The sequence below is a fragment of the Mustelus asterias genome, unplaced genomic scaffold, assembly GCF_964213995.1.
Source record: "Mustelus asterias unplaced genomic scaffold, sMusAst1.hap1.1 HAP1_SCAFFOLD_35, whole genome shotgun sequence".
Taxonomy (NCBI): domain Eukaryota; kingdom Metazoa; phylum Chordata; class Chondrichthyes; order Carcharhiniformes; family Triakidae; genus Mustelus; species Mustelus asterias.
In genome coordinates this window covers 1,972,018-1,993,169 of record NW_027590117.1, presented here as the reverse complement: position 1 = coordinate 1,993,169, position 21,152 = coordinate 1,972,018, and the positions used below count along the sequence as shown (strand labels likewise).

The window sequence follows — 21,152 nt, the reverse complement described above, 5'->3', positions numbered from 1 at the left end:
AATTATAAGTACATATGTGGAGTATCAAAGTAGGGAAATGTTGCTACAAATACATGATATTGCTGAATTTAAAGGTTTTCTCCGATTTAAAGAGGGAGATACTTGTATTGGAGGCAGTGAAGATTCACTCGGCTGATTGCTGAGATGAAGGAGTTATCTTATGAGGAAAGTTCAATCAAGTTGAGCCGATCTCAAAAGTTGAGAAGAATGAGAGATGATCAGATTGAAACATTGAAGGATCTGAGGGAATTGGACAGGGTAGATATTGAGAGGAATGTTTTCATTTGTGGGCAAAAATAAAACAAGACGACACAGTTTAAAAATAAAGTATGCCCCACTTTAGATGGAGATGAGAAGAAATTTCTCTTCTCAAAATGTCCTTAATTTGTGGAATTTAATAGATTCCATCCTAAGTTAGAACGCGTTTTGATCTACAGGAGAGACAAGGGTTATGGGGCAGGCAATTAAATGGAGTTGAGGCCATAATCACATTAACCATGATCTTACCAAATGGTGGGGCAACCCTAAAGAACAAACTGCCTTCTGCTGCTCCTGCTTCTTATGTTCTGATTTGATGTCAATGTGGGACTAACTCACTGTCTGTTAGGCTCTGTTCCAGTATTTCAGTGTGAAAGTAACTCAAGCTTGATACTGCTTATGAGTGCAGAACTGATTTGCTGTCGATTATTTATTCTATATGAGAGTGCAATGTCTCTGCCAGTCTCTGTTCCTGTACAGGAAACTTTGATGAGAAATGTTTGGCCTCGACTGGTCTCAAATGTACTCAAGGTTAAACCAATCAGCTTTTCCTCCATCAACACTCCAGTTCAAAGCCAGGCAACAAGAACGTACCTTCACAGAACATCCACCCTCATTCCAAAGGGTTCTTCATTTGTCTATTTCAGGCCTCAGTTTTCTGAACAGCTGCAATATTTCACCGGTAAAATCATGTGGACACTGAACATCTGAAACAAAGTGAAAATTCTGGAATGACTCAACAGGTCAGAGAGAAACAGAGTTCATGTTTCAGCTCTCTGACAATTGGCTTGCATTAAAACACGTACTGATGTCTGTGAATGGCAGCAGCCATTAATTTCCACATGAGGAATTAATGGTGGAGTGGTATTGTCACTGGACCATGATCCGGAGTAATGCAATGGGACCTGAATATCACCACAACAGAGTGACATTTGAGCTCAATAAACATCTGGAAATAAAGGTCTAATGATGGCCATGTCGTAAAAACCCACTTGATTCACTGATGTCCCTTTCGACAAGCAAATCTGCCCACATGACCTCTTCTGGCCTACATGTGACTCCAGACACACAGCAATGTGTTTGACTCTTAAATGCCCTCTGAAATGGCCTAACAAGCCGCTCAGTTCAAAGGTAATTCGTGCAATGAATGCTGGCCAAGCCAGTGACGCACACATCACATGAATGAATAAAAATAATTCTCTGCGCCCCAGAAAGCGCTCTATCCAACACACTGACTTGCCCAGGCACTGAGAGTGGGCATGCTCCCCAGGGGCAGCCGCGGGGCAATCGGTGCTGGAACTTTCCCCACTGCCACTTGTCTCCCATTCCACCAAGCTGCCTGTGTCCTTTTGAAGTTTCCCACTTTCCTCCTCACACTTGCCAATGCCTCCAAGTTTGCTGGCGTGTGGAAATGTTGAGCTTGTGTCCTGTACACCAATGTGTGTGTCATTAATATATATCAGGAAGAGCAGGGCTCCTAACACCGAGCCCTGGGGAACTCCACTGGAAACCTTCCTCCAGTCTGAAAAACAACCATTAACCACTGCTCTCTGTTTCCTCTCTGTGGTGAACCATCGTTGGTTCCCACTGGATAGTACTGAGCCAGGGGCTGGCCAGTACTACAAGGATGTACATATGTTACTGTTGGGTTGTGCTATTGTTGCTGTTGGGGTTAGGGTGGGGTTGTTACACCTTTGTACTGTAGTGTTGTGGCACATCCCAGTCGGGCTCCGCCTCCTGGGAGAGGTATAAGAGTCCCTGCTCTGGCCGGGACCCCTTCATTCTGGGATAGTGTATATAAGTTCTGGGAGCTTCGTTACAGTAAATAAAAGCCTTTCATTTACTGAGCTTCAGGCCTCGTGTTTGAGTAGCGCATCAATTTTATTTACTGTAACGAAGCTGCCAGAACTTATATACACTATCCCAGACTGAAGGGGTCCCGGCCAGAGCAGGGACTCTTATACCTCTACCAGGAGGCGGAGCCCGACTGGGATGTGCCACAACACGACAGTACAAAGGTGTAACAACCCCACCCTAACCCCAACAGCAACAATAGCACAACCCAACAGTAACATATGTACATCCTTGTAGTACTGGCCAGCCCCTGGCTCAGCACTATCCAGTGGGAACCAACGATGGTTCACCACACTCTCACTCACACTATTCCATATGGGGCGGTGAGGATGGCCTCGCTGCACCATCCGCTTCATGGTGCCGCGCCCCCGGCTCCCTCGCCGCACGTCCGCCGAGCCCGGCGGCGCTGATTCGGGCTCTGAGAGCCGCTGAGACTCTCCGCTGTTGCGCCTGCACAGTTCCGCCTGCACAGTTCCGCTCAGCTTCCGGGAGCTGCAACGCGCAGACAGGCGGCCTCCGGGGCGGAGCATCCCGACGCCTGCGCAGTGCGGATCATTCTGAATGATATATATCGTATTCACGCTCGCGGCGCATCTTGGGTTACGCTGCCCACCATTTCATGGAATAATACAGCATATGGGGTTATATTTAAACCCATCGGAACTCTGCCAGAGATTTCGTAGCGAATCCGTCCCATTTCCTCTTTATGCCCTAAAATTCGCCCTTTAAAACGGTTTTTCTCCAACTGCTCTTTGAAAAAATTTTGCATCAGATTCCCCAGTTTTTAGACAGCGTATTCAGGATTCACAGAAACTAGCTACCGATGTAAGTAAACATGTGTTTGCTCACAATCTCTTTACTTTTTTAACAAATCGTAATGAATCAGTGTCCTCATGTAACAGGAACAATTTATGCCAATTTACTCTATTAAAGCTGTCCATGATTTTGAACACCTCCATGAAAACTCCTGTTAACGTGCCTGCCGACATCAAAAGCTATGAATGCTGGAAGTACAAACTTCATTTTGAAAATCTGGATGTACACAACAAGTATGCACCTGCGGGGGTAAATAGTGACCAGGTTTAAACTTACAGATCAACATCCTTTCATCAGCACTGGTGAAAGTTACAAATGTGAGCGAAGATTTTAAGAAAATGCTACGGAGAACGGCAGATGGCAAAAAAAAACCAAAAGGGAGGTTTGTGATTGTGTGCAACACAAGTGCATAAAATGGCAAACAGTCTAAAGGAAATAGTAAGAGTACAAGTAAAGATAGTGAGCACTGTGTCGTCAAGAGGGGTGCATGAGTTCCATTGGAGCACTAGAGAAGACCAAGGACAGAATGATCAGTGTGAGCAAAGCACAGAATTAAAATGATAGGAATTATCACAAATAGTGTGATACTTGTGGACTGAATGGAAATGTTCCACAATCTGTGCATCTGTCATCAGAATGTAGAGCAGAGTACATTGTGAGCAGCAAATACAGCACACTACATTTAAATGATTAGTCCAGGAGGATTCATTGAGGGGGTTTCTGATGAGGAGAAAAGAGGTAAAAGGCCTGTTGTTGCACCTTGACAGGTGCCATGGAAAGTCAAAACGACTAGTAGAAGCTGTTAGAAAAGGACTGTGGTATTCGGAGGGGAAGGAATGTTTGGTGACAGCATCCCACAAGCTGGAGGTGGTAAAAATGCTGAGAGCTAATCCATTGAAAAAGTTGGTAATTTAAAGGAGGAAGCATTATCATAATATAGAGAAGATAGAGACGGGGTGAGAGCAGAGGTGTGGGACAAGAGCAGACACAGATGAGTATGCTGTCAGCCACAGAGTGGGGAGATCAGTGGCTGAGGAAAAAGGAAGAAATATCAGAATTTCTCAAATGGAAAGCTCCATTATCAGTACGCATTGTTCAAGACCTTAATTATACGGCCAGGAGAAATATTGATGTATCTGAACGTTTTATGTTTCAATTTTGTAGAATACATTCAATGCTCACAATGTGGTTTGCTCTGGGTTGGATAGATTGAGTGTCTGCTTTGTGAAACACCTGTCTTCAGGCAGAACAAAGATTCAAATCCAAGCTTAAACTGAAGTCCCAGCTCTAAACAAAGGAAACTCAGAATGTATTACAGGTGAGTTGGCTAAAATAGATTGGGGAACTCGATGAAGGGGCACGAAGGTGGATAGACAGTGTCTGATATTTAAGGAAGAAATGCTTGCATTGTAACAGTTGTACATTTCCTTCAGTCGCAGAAACATAACAGGAAAAATGACCCAATCATGGCTAATAAAATTAGGTATTATTAGATCTGATGATGATTTTTATAAAGTTGAAAGAAAAAGTTGAAACCCAAAGGATTGGGAACAGTTTTTATTTTAGGAAAGGAGGATAAAGAGATTGATTAGAGGGATAAAATGCTGTACGAGAGTGAACTTGCAAGTCGCTTACAATTGGATTGTTAAAGCTTATGTTAGTATGTGAAAAAATATAACAAAGATAAATTTAGGTGCTTTGCATTCGGATATGGGCAAATTTATAATGGAGAACAAGGAAATGGCAGCGCAATTAAATAAGTGTTTTCATGCTGTCTTCATGGAGAAACACACAAATAACTTCCCAGCAATGCTCGGGAACCATGGTCTAGAAATTGGGGGGATTTAATATTACTAAAATATATAGTGCTGGAGAAATTAATGGGACTGAGGGCTGAAAAATCTCCAAAGCCCAATAATCTACATCACAGGGTTCTAAACGAAGTGGCAATGGGAATAATGGATCCAACATTCTCTACATTCTTTAACAGTCTAAGCAGTTTGGAGAGTGGAAAATCTAACCCCTGAGCACAGTTTCACAGCAGAGAGCACAGTTCCACAGCAGAGATCACAGTTTGACAGCAGAGAGCACAGTTCCACAGCAGAGAGTATTTTTCCACAACAGGGAAATGAGTTCCACAGCGGAGATCACAGTTCCACAGCGGAGATCACAGTTCCACAGCAGGGATCACAGTACCACAGCAGATATCACAGTTCCACAGCAGAGAGCACAGTTCCACAGCAGAGAGCACAGTTCCACAGCAGGGAGCGCAGTTCCACAGCAGGGAGCGCAGTTCCACAGCAGAGAACGCAGTTCCACAGCAGAGAGCACAGGTCCACAGCAGAGAGCACAGTTCCACAGCAGAGATCACAGTTCCACAGCAGAGATCACAGATCCAGAGCAGAGATCACAGATCCACAGCAGAGATCACAGATCCACAGCAGAGATCACAGTTCCACAGCGGAGAGCACAGTTCCACAGCAGAGAGCACATTTCCACAGCAGGGAGCACAGTTCCACAGCAGAGAGCACAGTTCCACAGCAGAGTTCACAGTTCCACAGCAGAGCACAGTTCCACAGCACTGAGAACTTTTCCACAACAGGGAAAAGAGTTCCACAGCAGAGATCACAGTTCCACAGCAGAAAGTACAGTTCCACAGCAGGGATCACAGTTCCACAGCAGGGATCACAGTTCCGCAGCAGGGATCACAGTTCCGCAGCAGAGATCACAGTTCCACAGCAGAGATCGCAGTTCCACAGCAGAGGATCTATTTAGAAACAAGGAAGCAGAATTAAACAAGAAGAAGGTGGTTAGAAACAGGAGACATCTTGGGATTTACATTAATGACCACTCAGTCCATTCTCCTTTGCCTGTGTGTGATCTTGTGTATCCTGACTATCTGTCGCTTCGTCTGTGTGTCTTTCTGTGTTTTCCATTCTTGGTGACAGTGGAATTGTGGCGCCAGGGGGAGCAGCCGAGCGCATGCACTCCAATGATGAACACGGAAGTGAATACCTGTGACACATTCACAATAGCTCGCAGGCAATTTTAATTGTGGAGCAGAGTGGCGCAGCGGAAGCGTGCTGGGCCCATAACCCAGAGGTCGATGGATCGAAACCATTCTCTGCTATTACGTTTTGAGCAACAGCAAAAATAGTTCCTCAGCGGCTCTTTCAAAATGATTTGACATTTCCGCCCAGGATGCTGTAATTTTCTTCCGCTTCTCGCTACTAGTTAACATTTGAATGAACAACAGATCGCTAAAATGCCATTTACTCACACACGGACACAAGCTGTAAATGTTGCAAAGATACACAAGCCAAGGTTTTTCCCTTTCAGCCCGTTTCTCCCAAACAGCTGACACAGGCGTGATGATCCGAATGATCTTGAATTATTCACCATCACTCTATGATTGTCCGAATAGAAAAAAAGCTATTTTCTGAAAATGAAAACAATCTAGTGAAGTTTAGACATATTAACTGCACTATTTCTGATCTCCGGGGCACTCTGCAGTAAGCCACCATGCTTATATGGGCAGCAGCGTGCTCCCTGTGACATGTACTATTCAGAAGGACAAGAATATCAGCACAGTGGACACAGCATCACGTTAAAGACAGAGTTAATCCTTATTTGGACAGAAATCACTATTTTTTTCTTAATTACTGGTTTAAAACATGAAATTCAGTTCCCAAAATTACCATAAACTGAGAAAGTGAAGTTTCCTTTCTTCAGGCTTGCATTAGATACACATTGTATGAAATACTTTTTTCAGTCTCTCTGATTGTTCCCTTGATTGGCCTCTTCATAGCTGGACGGATTTTAACGTGTTCAGTTTACAACACATTTCACCCTTCTCGGCCTTACTTAAGGTCAAAACTGTGACCTGCGTGTGTCCTTTCTCCACGCACTGAATGTCTGCCTCTAACATATTGTGGTCACTCAGTGTTTGATGTTTATTTACTGTCAGATTATTAATTAATCCTGCTCCTGCCTCATTACTAATATTAGTGGAACCTTTTGTCTTGTGCTTTCCAAAGCAAGGTGGAGGGCAGGAGTGATTAAGTAATAAAAGAATTGGTGCTGCAAGGCTAAAGGGAGTGGGAAAGGAACAAGTAACAGCAAACAGAGATGTGTCTGAAGGAGGTGTGAATTGAAGAATGATGAACAACTGCCAGCTGAAAGCAAAATCAAGAGAAAATATAGATGAAAACCAAAAATCAAAATAAAATGGAATCAATTATGACGGTTACTATCATATTAGAAATACGGACAGGAGTCAGGCCATTCAGCCCCTCAGTCCTGCATCATCATTCAAGAAGGGGAGGCGATGGTCTCGTGGTATCATCGCTAGACTATTAATCTGGAAACTCAGCTAATGTTCTGCGCACCCAGGTTCGAAACCCTCCACAGCAGATGGTAGAATTTGATTTCAATCAAAAGTAATTTGAAAATAAGAATCTAGTGATGGCGATGGAACCATTGTTGGAAAAATCCATCTGGTTCACTAATGTGCTTTAGGGCAGGAAATCTAATGAAATTACCTTGTGTGGCCGACATGTGACTTCAGAGCGACAGCAATGTGGTTGACTCGATACGTGGATGGGTAATAAATGCTGGCCAGTGATGCGCACATCCTATGAATGGACCAAGGAAAAAGATCATAACTAAAATAATTGTGGCTGCAATTCGACTTTTCGAACTTTTGCAGCAATCATTCACTCCCTTGTATAATCTGTCTAATTCAGCCTAGAACATATTCAATGATCCAGTCTCAACTGTTGTCTGGGGAAGGGAATTCCACTGACTAACGATCCTCTGAGATGAGATGAGAGTGACTGCCCTTGACATCAAAACAGGATTTGACCGAGTTCAGCATCAAGGATCCTCAGCAAAAGCAAAGTCGATGGGAATCATGGAAACCTCTCCACTGGTTAGAACTTCATCCAGCATAAAGCCAGATGGTTGTGGTGGTCAGTCATTTCATCCTCAGGAGACCATTTCCCGAGTTTGTCAAGTTACTGTCCCAGACCCTTCCACCATAAGGTCAGATTGGAGATGCTCGCTGATGACTGTGCAATGTTTAGCACCATTCAGGACTCTTCAGTTACCGAAGCAGCCCATTCCCAAATGCAGCAAGAACTGGACAGTATCCAAGCTTGGGCTGAGATGTGGCAAATAACAATCACACCACACATGTACCAGACAAAGACCATTTCCAGCAAGACAGAATCTAACCATTGTCCCTTGACATTAAATGAAATTATATCAATATCTTTGTGATGACCTTCAATTGGACTAGCGATGTAATACAAGGGCTACAAGGCAGGTCAGAGACACAGAATCCCATGGTGAGTAACAAAGATCCTGACTGCCAAACACTGTTCACCATCTACCAGGCACAAATCAGGAGTATGATGGATTAATCTCCACTTGCCTGGGTTAATGCAGCACCAGCAACACTCAAGAGGTTTGACACCATCCCGGACAAAGCATCCCTCATGATTGACATCCCATCTGTAAACACACATGCCCTTGACCACTGACACACAGTGGCAGCAGTACTTACTACCTCCAAGATGAGCTACTGGAACTCACAAATGTTCCTTCAGTAGCATCTTTCAAACCAAAGAGCACTACCGTCGAGAGAAGGACAAGAACAGTTGACTCATGGAAACACCATTAAATGGACCTTCCCCTCCAAGTCACTTACCATTCTCACTTAGGAATATATCGCTGTTCCTTCATTGTGGCTGGATTCATTCTGTATCTGTCATTCTCTGGTGCAATATATCTGTACCATATGCCATATGTATCTTGCATTTTTTGCTGCAGGATGCATGTTGCGTCATTATTTGAACCTGTGTTTGGAACAGTAGTTGAGCAAGGGATTTTGTCTATCAGTTACTTTCTGATACTGCAAGTGAATTTGGGACTCATTCTGAATCTCTTAAGAATAGCATGTGTGAACATTCAAAATCTGAGCAGGAATAGACCACTCGAGTCTGCTCCTCCATTCTATAACATCATGGCTGATCTGATTTGAACATCGACTCCACACTCCTGTCTAACCTTAATACCTTTTACCTCTTTGCTAATCAACAATCTATCTACCTTTGGCTTAAAGACTCCATTTCAGTTAGTGTGTGTGTGTTTGTGTGTGTGACTATCAGTCAGTGCTATTGTATATGAATTTAAACACAATTCTGAATAGGAATCTTTCTGGTACCTCACGAGTGCAGTATTCAGTATTCTCTGAAATTGTATGAGTTTGGCAGGCATTCTGATCTGTCACAAAGATGGAATATTAGGGAAGGATTTATGTTTCTGTCTCTGGTACCATACGTGATTTGGGGTTCATTCAGCATCTGAGTATATCTGCTGCTGTTTCTAAAGGGTGCAAATCATGTGTATTGGTCAGACTGTCATAATGTGTGTGAGTGTGGGATCATTCTGAATCTGTCACTGGTACTCAATGTCTGGGATACTGCAATGTAAGTGTGATAATCAGATGTAACTTTCAGTCCCTGGTGCTGTGTGTGCAGCATGAGATTCATTCATCTAACACTGAGCACATGTGTGAGAATTATCGTGTGTATGTCAGAGTCTATGACTCAATGTGAGCATGGGATTCATCATGTAATCTTCAATCTATTTATAAGTTTGGATTCATTCTATATAAATTTCCAGCAAAGCAACAGGCCACTGATGTGGTAGGTTTGAAGCAAACAATGTATGTGAATTTCGGCCCAACATTAAATCTGTGTCACTCTGAACACAATTGTGAAAGATAATGTATCCTTCAATCTGATACTGGATTGCTATGCAAGCTTCACTCAGGTTGTTCACATTGATTTGATCTGTGACACTCAGCCTGATTCTGAGGAAGAATTTTGACATGAATGTAAAAGGAAACTCAGTCTGGAATTCATATAGTATCGTCTATCTGGCTCAGTGTGAGTGGGGAGTTAGGATTAGTTAATAAGCTATCGTTCAATTCAAAGTAATCAAATTGATATTGTAACTTTAAGTTTCATAATCTGGGTGAGTTTTCAACTGGAATCTGAATTTGTATCTCAGGTTATACTCGCTCTCAGAATATCTCAATCTGAGAATGTATTTGAGATGAGGCTTTGTATCGAATGTATTTGTGAGGATACAAACTATGGGCCACTTTTAAACCCCTGATGTGGGTGGTATTTAACTCGAATCTCAGTGTACATTATTAAGGTGCATTGTGTAACTTTTAACCGAAAACCATTTGTCAGTTTTCTCAGATATTGAATTTGGAGCTGTGGCTGCTCTATTGTGGGATTGACACAGTGATGATCCAATATTAGGTGAGAATTTGGACTGGGATTTATGGATCCCCCTATCAATGGCACTGAGTTTGATTTGATGTATTGGTATACAGTGAAAGGTATTGCTTCTTGCGTAAAACGGACGAATTCATACCGTTCGTAGAGTAGAGGGGAGAAGGAAAGGAGAGGGTGCAGACTGTAGTGTTAAAAATTCATTTACCAGGAGTCGGGTTCGAACCCACGCAGATATATGGCCATTGGATCTTAAGCCTTAACCACTCGGCCATTCTGGTACGAGAACTGGCTGTCAAATAGGCACATCATCTGTCTCTCCTGCTGTTTGGGTCTGTGGAATTGATCAGCTGTCTGTGTCTCTGAGCTGTCAGTGACAATGTACGGACTGTGTGTGAGAAGGAGTTGGCGACAATTTCCCCTGTAACTTGTGTGGAGGAAATATCACGTTTGTTTTGGATCTGTCAAATATTTGTCTGGGAAACAAAGTACATTTAATATCTCAAATACAGATTCCGTCAGTTTAATCTCTATTAATAATCATTGTGAGCGGTTTGTGAGGCTGCAGCCAGACTCCAGCTCTGATTGGTCACTCACATTTCAATCGGAGTGCCAGGTCGAAGAAATGGGAGGTTTTGATTGGTTCACATTTTCAAATTGGAAAAACCCGCCAATTTCAGTGCAGAAAAAATAAAAAAATAACGGAACGCCTGAATGTTCAGGAAACTATTTCAATCTCACACTTTATAATCTGTTTATTGTATTTTCCCTCACAGAATCCTGGCGCTATTGTAGGAACAGTTTGAATTTCTCAATCTCTTATCTATAACCCGCGGTAATCAGACCCCGTTCAGCAATTTAAAACGGAGCAAATCTCAGCTCAGTGAAAAAAGCAGAACCAAAGAGATCACCAACCAACCCCTTCACACAGGCTTCACAGGGACAGAGAGAAACGGCTGATTTCTGATCCTATCCCCTGAAAGCGGCCGAGAATGTTACAATGGGAAGTGCGGAGAGAATCCCTGACTCTATCCCGCCGGTGGAACAAGGCAGCTTTGTCACCGGAGAAGGAGGAGGGCCTGGGGGAGACAGATCTGAAAAGCGCTGCAATGGACTCAGGTCCTGTGTGTGCAGAAATCTCAGTGATTCCGTCCTCTGGGAAAGCTGCGGAATAAACAGATCAGCCCGAGAATAACCTCTTCATTCCCGCCTTTATCTGTTCCGGGAGCGGCTCCCAGATCGCCCGAGAAAAAAATAATAATTTAATTCAGAGTCGTGAAACTCTGAATATAGTTAGAATCAAATTTAAATAATTACCTCCTGATATTTTTTCTGCCCATTGTCCGTGACGATCCCCAGACTGGGATTTAAAATCTGCTCTCAGTTCAGTTTGATTGTCCCTTCAATGTGAAAGTGTGTGTGAGGGGCGGATATGAAGTCCCATTCACAGCATTCTGCACCGGGACAAATCTCGATCCTCCAGAAAGACATTTCTCATTCACTCAATAAGGGAAAAGATGGCGCAGCTTTTTCACAGAGATTGTGGGTGGCTCTTAAAAGAGCCGTTGTGTTTGGGGTGTTTTTCAGTCCATGGGGGAGTTTTACTTGGAGCTGGTGTACTTGGTCACCGCCTTTGTCCCTTCCGACACGGCGTGCTTGGCCAGTTCCCCGGGCAGCAGCAGGCGCACGGCGGTCTGGATCTCCCGGGAGCTGATGGTGCTGCGCTTGTTGTAATGGGCCAGGCGGGAAGCCTCACCCGCGATGCGCTCGAAAATATCGTTCACGAACGAGTTCATGATGCTCATGGCTTTGGAGGAGATGCCGGTGTCGGGGTGAACCTGCTTCATCACTTTGTAGATGTAGATGGAGTAACTCTCCTTCCTCGACTTTCGCCGCTTCTTGCCGCCCTTTGTTCCCGGTTTCTTAATCACTTTCTTCGCTCCCTTCTTGGGAGCTGGTTTCGATGTTGGTTTCTTCTCATCAGCCATCTTCAATTTCACGCAGAAATAAAGCAAACCCCTTCCGAGCGCTGATTAAATAGACAGTCCCACAGAACTATGCTAATGAGGAATTGGGAAAGCAATGATTGTGATTGGACATTTTGAAAGTTATTACAGTCACTTATCAGGGATTCATTTGAGTGAATATGAAAACAGACCAATCTGATTGAGGTGTTTCCGCCAATCACAAGCCTCCTTACTAAATCAGGAAATACATTTTACAAAGAATCTCCAGCGCCAGTTTGTCAGTGTGTAAAGATCCACCGGGAAATGTCCCCTGACTGTCGGTGTGAGGGACCGTTCTCCACAGAGGGACTGTGCGGGAGAGTGGGATTCCTTCAGGAACTGTGAATCTCTGGTAAAGTGTGTGAGTGTGGGATTTACTCACTCTCTAACACAGTGTGTGTGTGGGATTTACTCACTCTCTGATACAGTGTGAGTGTGGGATTTACTCTCTCTGATACAGTGTGAGAGTGTGGGATTTACTCACTCTGATACAGTGTGAGTGTGGGATTTACTCTCTCTGATACAGTGTGTGAGTGTGGGATTTACTCACGCTCTGATACAGTGTGAGAGTGTGGGATTTACTCACTCTCTGATACAGTGTGAGAGTGTGGGGTTTACTCACTCTCTGATACAGTGTGTGAGTGTGGGGTTTACTCACTCTCTGATACAGTGTGTGAGTGTGGGATTTACTCACTCTCTGATACAGTGTGAGAGTGTGGGATTTACTCACTCTCTGATACAGTGTGTGAGTGTGGGATTTACTCACTCTCTGATACAGTGTGTGTGTGGGATTTACTCACTCTCTGATACAGTGTGTGAGTGTGGGGTTTACTCACTCTCTGATACAGTGTGTGAGTGTGGGATTTACTCACTCTCTGATACAGTGTGTGAGTGTGGGGTTTACTCACTCTCTGATACAGTGTGAGTGTGGGATTTACTCACTCTCTGATCCGGTGTGTGAGTGTGGGATTTACTCACTCTCTGATCCGGTGTGTGAGCGTGGGATTTACTCACCCTCTGATGCAGTGTGGGATTTACTCACTCTCTGATACAGTGTGTGTGGGGGTGGGGGGGGGGGGGGGGGATTTACTCACTCTCTGATACAGTGTGAGTGTGGGATTTACTCACTCTCTGATACAGTGTGTGAATGTGGGATTTACTCACTCTCGGATACAGCGTGAGTGTGGGATTTACTCACTCTCTGATGCAGTGTGAGTGTGGGATTTACTCACTCTCTGATACAGTGTGAGTGTGGGATTTACTCACTCTCTGATACAGTGTGAGTGTGGGATTTACTCACTCTCCGATGCAGTGTGAGTGTGGGATTTACTCACTCTCTGATGCAGTGTGTGAATGTGGGATTTACTCACTCTCGGATACAGCGTGAGTGTGGGATTTACTCACTCTCTGATACAGTGTGAGTGTGGGATTTACTCACTCTCTGATACAGCGTGAGTGTGGGATTTACTCACTCTCTGATACAGTGTGAGTGTGGGATTTACTCACTCTCTGATGCAGTGTGTGAATGTGGGATTTACTCACTCTCGGATACAGCGTGAGTGTGGGATTTACTCACTCTCTGATACAGTGTGAGTGTGGGATTTACTCAATCTCGGATATAGTGTGAGTGTGGGATTTACTCACTCTCGGATACAGCGTGAGTGTGGGATTTACTCACTCTCTGACACAGTGTGAGAGTGTGGGATTTACTCACTCTCTGATACAGTGTGTGAGTGTGGGATTTACTCACTCTCTGATACAGTGTGTGAATTTGGGATTTACTCACTCTCTGATACAGTGTGTGTGGGGGGGATTTACTCACTCTCTGATACCGTGTGTGTGTGTGTGGGATTTACTCACTCTGATACAGCGTGTGAGACCATAAGTTATCGGAGCAGAATTAGGCCACTCGGACAATCGAGTCTGGTCCGCCAATCATGACTGATATTTTTCTCTTTCCCATTCTCCTGCCTTTTCCCCATAATCCCTGGTCCCCTTATTAATCAAGTCTATCTATCTCTGTCTTAAAAACACTCAATGACTTGGCCTCCACAGCCTTCTGCGACAACGAGTTCCACAGATTCACCAGTCTCTGGCTGAAGAAATTACTCCACATCTCTGTTTTAAAGGATCGTCCCTTTAGCCTGAGATTGTGCCCTCTGGTTCTAGTTTTTCCTGATTTTGGAAATAACCTCTCCATGTCCACTCTATCCAGGCCTCACAGTATCCTATAAGTTTCAACAAGGTCCCCCCTCATCCTTGTGAACTCCAATGAGTGCAGACCCAGAGTCCTCAACCGTTCCTCATATGACAAGCTTTTCATTCCAGGGATCATTCTTGTGAACCTCCTCTGGGCCCTTTCCAAGGCCAGCACATCCTTCCTTAGATACGGGGCCCAAAGCTGCTCACAATACTGCAAATGGGGTGTGACTGGAGCCTTGTACAGCCTCAGAAGTACATCACTGCTCTTGTATTGTATCCCTCTCGCCATGAATGCTAACATTGCATTTGCCTTCCGAACTGCCAACTGACCCTGCCAGTTAACCTTAAGAGAATCTTGAACAATGACTCCCAAGTCCCTTTGCGCTTCTGATTTCCTCAGCATTTCCCCATTTAGAAAATAGTCTATGCCTCCATTCCTCCCTCCAAAGTGCATAACCTCACACTTTTCCACATTGTATTCCATCTACCACTTCTTTGCCCACTCTCCTAGCCTGTCCAAGTCCTTCTGCAGCCTCCCTGCTTCCTCAATACTACCTGTCCCTCTCCATATCTTTGTATCATCTGCAAACCTAGCAACAGAGCTTTCACTTCCTGCTTCCAAATTGTGAATGTATATGGTGAAAAGTTGTGGTCCCAGCACTGATCCCTGAGGCACACCACTCAACATCGGCTGCCATCCTGAAACAGACCTCTTTATCCCCACTCTCTGCCTTCTGCCAGTCAGCCAATCCTCTATCCATGCCTGGATCTTACCCTTAACACCATGGACTCTTAACTTATTTAGCAGTCTCCGACTCAGCACCGTGTCAGAGGGCCTTCTGGAAATCTAAATAAATCACGTACACTGGTTCTCCTTTATCGAACTTCCTTTTACCCCCTCAAAGAACTTAGTGTGGGATTTACTCACTGATAGAGCATGTGAGTGTGGGATTTGTATCTGTGAATGGATGAGAACATGTCTGAGTTTATGATTCATTCTGTATCTGGGTCTCATTGTGTGTCTGTCCAAAAGTGGTGCATGTGATTGCATGTAGTAATAATTCTCTTCTTGGTGGTATTAGTTTTATTTTTGTATGTATCCCTCTCCTCCACAATATCAGTGTGTTCATTTTATTCTGCATCTGTCAGTCTCTAGCTGTATTTAAGTGCACGTGCTGCAGAATGGCAGTGGAATCACACACTGACTCTGTTTGACTGTTCTTCCTTTGCGCTTGATAAGCAATTGCTAAAATACTCAATGTATAGCGTATTTTCTACCTATCCTCTTAAATTTAATCAACATTTTTCCTTCTGACAGGCAAAGAGTTGAAACCAGCAGAATAAATGGAGAGATTCTTTCACACAAGGAGAATTGCAGCCAGCTCCTCACATACAGTAAGTGTCACTCACACACAGCAGAGATGGCCAAGAGGTTCACTTGCTGGAGTTCTGATCCATTGTGCTCTGCAAGCACAGGCCCCAAGCACAATATTGTTGTTGGTTTATGGTTCAGTTGTCTGGTTGGTGAGGGTTTCAACTAAATTGACAGCGGGTTTGACACCAGCATATAGAAGTAGCAGAAAGGAATAAGGGCAGAAAGGAGGGAGAGTGATGGATAATACTGGACAAGGAGCAGACTATGAAGCATTGAAGTTAGTCCTCTTCCAATTTAGAATGTCTACTTTAGATTGTTCCTTGCTAATGTCAAGCTTGTGATACAATGATCACTGGATAAAAACACAGACACTTGATCCATGTGGCCAACCTTGGCCCACCCCATTCCCCAGCACCAGATCCAGCAATGCTTTGTTCATAGTTTCTTGAGAATACTCTGGTCCAAGAAATTCTCTTGAACATATTTCAAAAATTCCCAGACTGATGAATGTATGAATTAGGAGCAGGCGTAGGTCACTTGGCCCCTTGAGCCTGCTCCACCATTCAATATGATCATGACTGGTCTGATTGTAACTTCAAACCCACATCCTTACCTATCCCCGATAATCTTTCACCTCCTTGCTTCCTCATAGAACTAGGGAGCCGGGTTCAATTCCAACCTTGGGTGACTGTCTGGAATTTGCACATTCTCCCTGTGTCAACATTTGTTCATTTGGGTGCTTTTTCTGAGTGGCAGTCAGTGACTAGTGGGGTTCTGCAGGGATCAGTGCTAGGACCCCAACTGTTCACATTATATATTAATGATTTAGAAGAGGGAACTGAATGTATTGTCTCCAAATTTGCAGATGATACGAAGTTGGGTGGGAGGGTAAGCTGTGAGGAGGATGCAGAGTTACTTCAGTGTGATTTGGACAAGCTGAGTGCATGGGCATCGCATGTCAGATGCAGTATAATGTGGATAAATGTGAGGTTATGCACTTTGGTAGAAGGAATCGGAAAAAAGATTATTTCATGAATGGTTGTAAATTTAGAGAGGTGGATATTCAATGAGAGCTTGGAGTCCTCATGCATCAGTTGCTGAAAGTAAGAACACAGGTAGAGCAGGCAGTAAAGAAGGCAAATGGTATGTTGGCCTTAATAGCGAGAGGATTTGAGTACAGAGATAGGGATGTTTTGCTGCAATTGTGTAGGGTGTTGGTGAGGCCACACCTGGAGTATTGTGTGCACTTTTGGTGTCCTTATCTGAGGAAGGATGTCCTTGCTATAGAGAGAGTACAATTGAGGTTTACTTGGCTGATTCCTGGGCTGGCAGATCTGTCATATGATGAGAGACTAAATCGCTTAGGATTCAGAGAGACTAAGTTGGCTGGAAAGAATGTTCCAAATGGTGGGGGAGTCCAGAACTAGGGGTCTTGGTTGAGGATAAGGGGTAAAGCTTTTAGAACTTAGGTGAGGAGAAATTTCCTCACCCAGAGGGTGGTGAATGCGCAGAATTCACGACCACAGAATGTAGTTGAGGCCAAAACGTTGTCTGGTTTCAAGAAGAAATTAGATATAGCTCTTGGGTTCAAAGGGATCAAGGGATAGCGGGGGGCGGGGGGGTGGGGGGGAAGAGTGGGGATCAGGATATTGAATTCAATGATCAGAATGAATTGTGGAGCAGGCTCGATGGGCTGAATGGCCTACTCCTGCTTCTGATTTCTATGTTTCTATGCTCCAGTTTCCTCACACATTCCAAAGATGTGCAGGTTAGGTGGATTGACCATGCTAACTTGCTTCTTTGTGTCCCAAGATGTGTAGGTTAGGGGGATTAGCATGGTAAATGCATGGGGTTACAGGTTTGCAGCAAGGAGTGGGCCTCAGAACGATGCTCTGTTGGAAAATCGGTGCAAACCCGAGGGGCCAAATGGCCTTCGTCGACACTGTAGGTATTCTATGATTTTCTATCCACCTCTGCAATCAAAATATTGAAAGACTTTGCTTGCTTTGCCTTTTGAGGAAGGGAGTTCCATCGACACACAACCCTCTGAGAGAAAATAATCTCGCCTCATCTGTGCCTTAAATGGATGACCCTTTATTTTTAAACAGTGACCCCTCATTCTAGATTCTCCCACAAGAGGAAATATGCTCTCCACATCCATCCTGTCAAGACCACTCAGATCTGTAAAGTTTCAATCAAGTCGACACTTACTCTTCTAACCTCTCGGATGCAAATTTATCCCCTCCAACATTTCCTCATGAGACAACCCGCTCCTTCCTGGTATTAATCCCGTAAACCTTCTCTGAACTGTTTCAAGCACATCTACATATTTAGCTGAAGCTAAACGAAGCACGTTATTTATTGGGAAAATTATTATATATTATCTTTATTTGTTCTAGCAAGAAGTCTCACAATACCAGGTTAAAGTCCACCTGGTTTTTTTGGTGGCATGAGCTTTCAGAGCACTGCTCCTTGTTAGAGTGTAACAGGGGACAACTTTGATTGGATGTAATGTGACCAATGGGAACAAGATGTAAGGGTCAGCTGACCCAACAAAGCATGGAACCAATCAGAGTGATGTAATAGTCAGCTGATGAGCTGATACACTATAAATAAGGATCTGTGTCAAATTGTGGGGAGCCTGGAGTGGCCCAGCGTGAGGCCCCAAGTTTGGAGTAATGATGTTTCTTTATTAAACCCGTTCTTTGATTTATAAGATGGAGTAAGTTTTGTTGTATTTTCACTCGCTGCATTTTGAAGAGTTCCTTCTGAAGAAACACTCCTTCCTCAGGTGAGTGGAGAGTTGGATTCACAAACAGGGCATATATAGAAACATGTCTATCTATGCCTTGTTTGTGAACCCAATTCTCCACTCACCTGAGGAAGGAGAAGTGCTCCGAAAGCTCGTGCTACCAAATAAACCTGTTCGACTTTAACCTGGTGTTGTGAGACTTCTTACCGTGCCCACCCCAGTCAAATGCCGGCATCACAACATCTGATTTGTTCTAGTATAAGGTGTAAATTTTACATTGAAGACACGTCAGGTGAAGACAGCTGAGTGGAATGTGCGGTTTGTCTCATGTGGGGAGTCTTGGATGCTGCCAGTGTCTTGAATGACCACATGTGCAGGAAGTGTTCCCAGCTGCAGAAACTGGAGCTCCAGGTTTCGGACCTTGAGGAGCAGCTGGAGAGACTGTGATGCATTTGAGAGGCTGAGAGTTATGTGGACAGCACATTTAGAGAGATGGTCACAGCACAGCTCAAGGTACTAGAGGAAAGAAGGGAAGGGGTGACCACTGAGCAGTCCAGGAAGAACAGGCATGTGGAATCATGGAATAGAATCATGGAATCCCTCCAGTGCAGAAGGGGGCCATTCAGCCCATCGAGCCTGCACCAATAACCATCCTACCCAGCCCCTATCCCCATAACCCCAGGTATTTACGCTGCCAATCTCTCCAACCTACACATCTTGGGGCACTAAAGGGCAATTTAGCATGGTCAATCCACCTAACCTGCACATTTTTGGACTGTGGGAGGTGACCAGAGCACCAGGAGGAAACCCACACATAAACCGGGAGAATGTGCAAACTCCACACAAACAGCCATCCAAGGCCAGAATTGAAGCCGGGTCCCTCATGCTGTGAGGCAGCAATGCAAACCACTTTGTCACCCTGCCACCCAAACGGGTACTGCAGGAGTCCCCTGGGATCCTAGTCACGAACATGTCTTCCATTTTGGATGCAGATGAGGGTGTTGGTCAGCACCCCAGAGGAGTGCAGTCAGAGCCAAGATTCTGGCACCACAAGCATCTTGCTTGAACAGGTGAGGAAGAAGAAGACAGGAAGAGCAATAGTGATAGGGAATTCATCAGTCAGTAGAGCAGACAGGCATTTCTGTGGCCAAGGATTTGACTTCAGGATGGTGTGTTATCTCCCTGGCCAGTGTCAGGGATGTCACTGAATCGCTGCAGGACATCCTGAAAGAGGAGGGTGATAGGATAGAGGTTGTGATACATATAAAAGTAGCAGAAAGGAATAAGGGCAGAAAGGAGGGAGAGTGATGGATAATACAGGAGAAGGAAGTAATACCATGTTGGATAGAAGGAGACAAACAAGTACTATGAAGAATGTCAAGACAGGTTTCCAATGTATGTAAACACAAAGTGTGATAAACAAGGTTGATGAGCTTGAAGGACCAAGAGAAATGTGGGAATCTGATGTGAAGGCAATGACAGAAATGTGGCTTAAAGAGTGAAGACAGGGTGCTGAATATTCAAGAATTGTGTTCAGAAAGAGATAGATAATAGAAAAGGAGAGGTGGGATGACAATACTGACCAGGGAAGTCATTGTAGTGTTGGAGAGTGGAGATGTCCTTGAGGTGACAAGGACACAATCCAGTTGTTTAAAGTCTGAAATCAGTGTAAGGGGAACTATTGAGAAAAATTGTGAGGGTCAAAATTAATCTCCATTTGCAGAGGCAAGGATTAATCAAGGATAGTCAGCATGGCTTTGTTCGGGGGAGATCATGTCTAACAAATTAGATTGAATTTTTTGGGGAGTTGTCTCGCCTTGTAGGTCAGGGCAGTGAGTTGATGTTGTCCACATGGACTTCAGTAAGGCATTTGACAATGGGAGACTGGTCAAGAAGATATGAGCCCATGGGATCCAGTATAATTTGGAAAATTGCATCAAAAACTTTCGTAGTGGCATAAAGCAGAGGGTGATGGTCACAGGTTGCATGTTCCTTTGTGTTCCAGCTTGTGCAGATTCAATGGTTTGTGGGTTATTTGGATAGTGTGGGAGGGGGTTGTGTGGGAAAATGTAAGATGCTGAGTCAGTGCAGACTAGATGGCATAAATATCCTCCCCCACTATAGCGATGCAAAGAACAAAGAACAATACAGAACAGAAACAGATCCTTTAGCCCACCAAGTCTGTACCGATGTAGATGCCTCTCTGATCTTTGGAACAAGTTTGGTGAACCTTTGTTACACTTTCTATCACAAAATAATTATCCTTCCTAAGGTAAGGGGACCAAAACTACACACAGTTCTCCAGGTGCCGTCTAACCAAGCTGCTAGACAATTAAAGTAAGGCTTCACTTCTGCTGTACTCAAAACCTTTTGCAATAATGTCCAACATATCATTAGCCTTCCTAATTGCCATCTGGACCTGCATGTTAACATTTTTAGTCCTTTTGTACATCTACATTTTCTTATCTTTTATCTTGACAGGTATATATCACAGGAATAAAACAAATTCATCCACTCACAGATATAAAACACGGTGTCACCTTGATCACACATTAAGTAACAATTCTTCGCTCAGACAG

The 21,152-nt window shown here is 44.1% G+C and overlaps 1 non-coding gene and 1 pseudogene across 3 annotated transcripts; one reads left to right on the top strand and one right to left on the bottom strand.

The window, feature by feature from the left end:
- Window positions 1-4,470: 4,470 nt before the first annotated feature.
- Window positions 4,471-12,245, bottom strand: LOC144482304 (histone H2B pseudogene; annotated as a pseudogene). 2 transcript variants are annotated; one of them, XR_013495926.1, is made up of 2 exons: window positions 11,556-12,245; window positions 4,471-5,695 (listed from the first exon to the last, which is right to left on the bottom strand). The product of XR_013495926.1 is annotated as a histone H2B pseudogene, transcript variant X1 (transcript). The 2 variants fall into 2 exon arrangements; XR_013495927.1 differs by lacking the exon at window positions 4,471-5,695 and adding an exon at window positions 10,686-10,714 and having other exon boundaries at window positions 11,556-12,226.
- Window positions 5,987-6,058, top strand: trnam-cau (transfer RNA methionine (anticodon CAU)). Its single transcript has one exon. It is a non-coding gene; the product is annotated as a tRNA-Met (tRNA).
- Window positions 12,246-21,152: the final 8,907 nt, after the last annotated feature.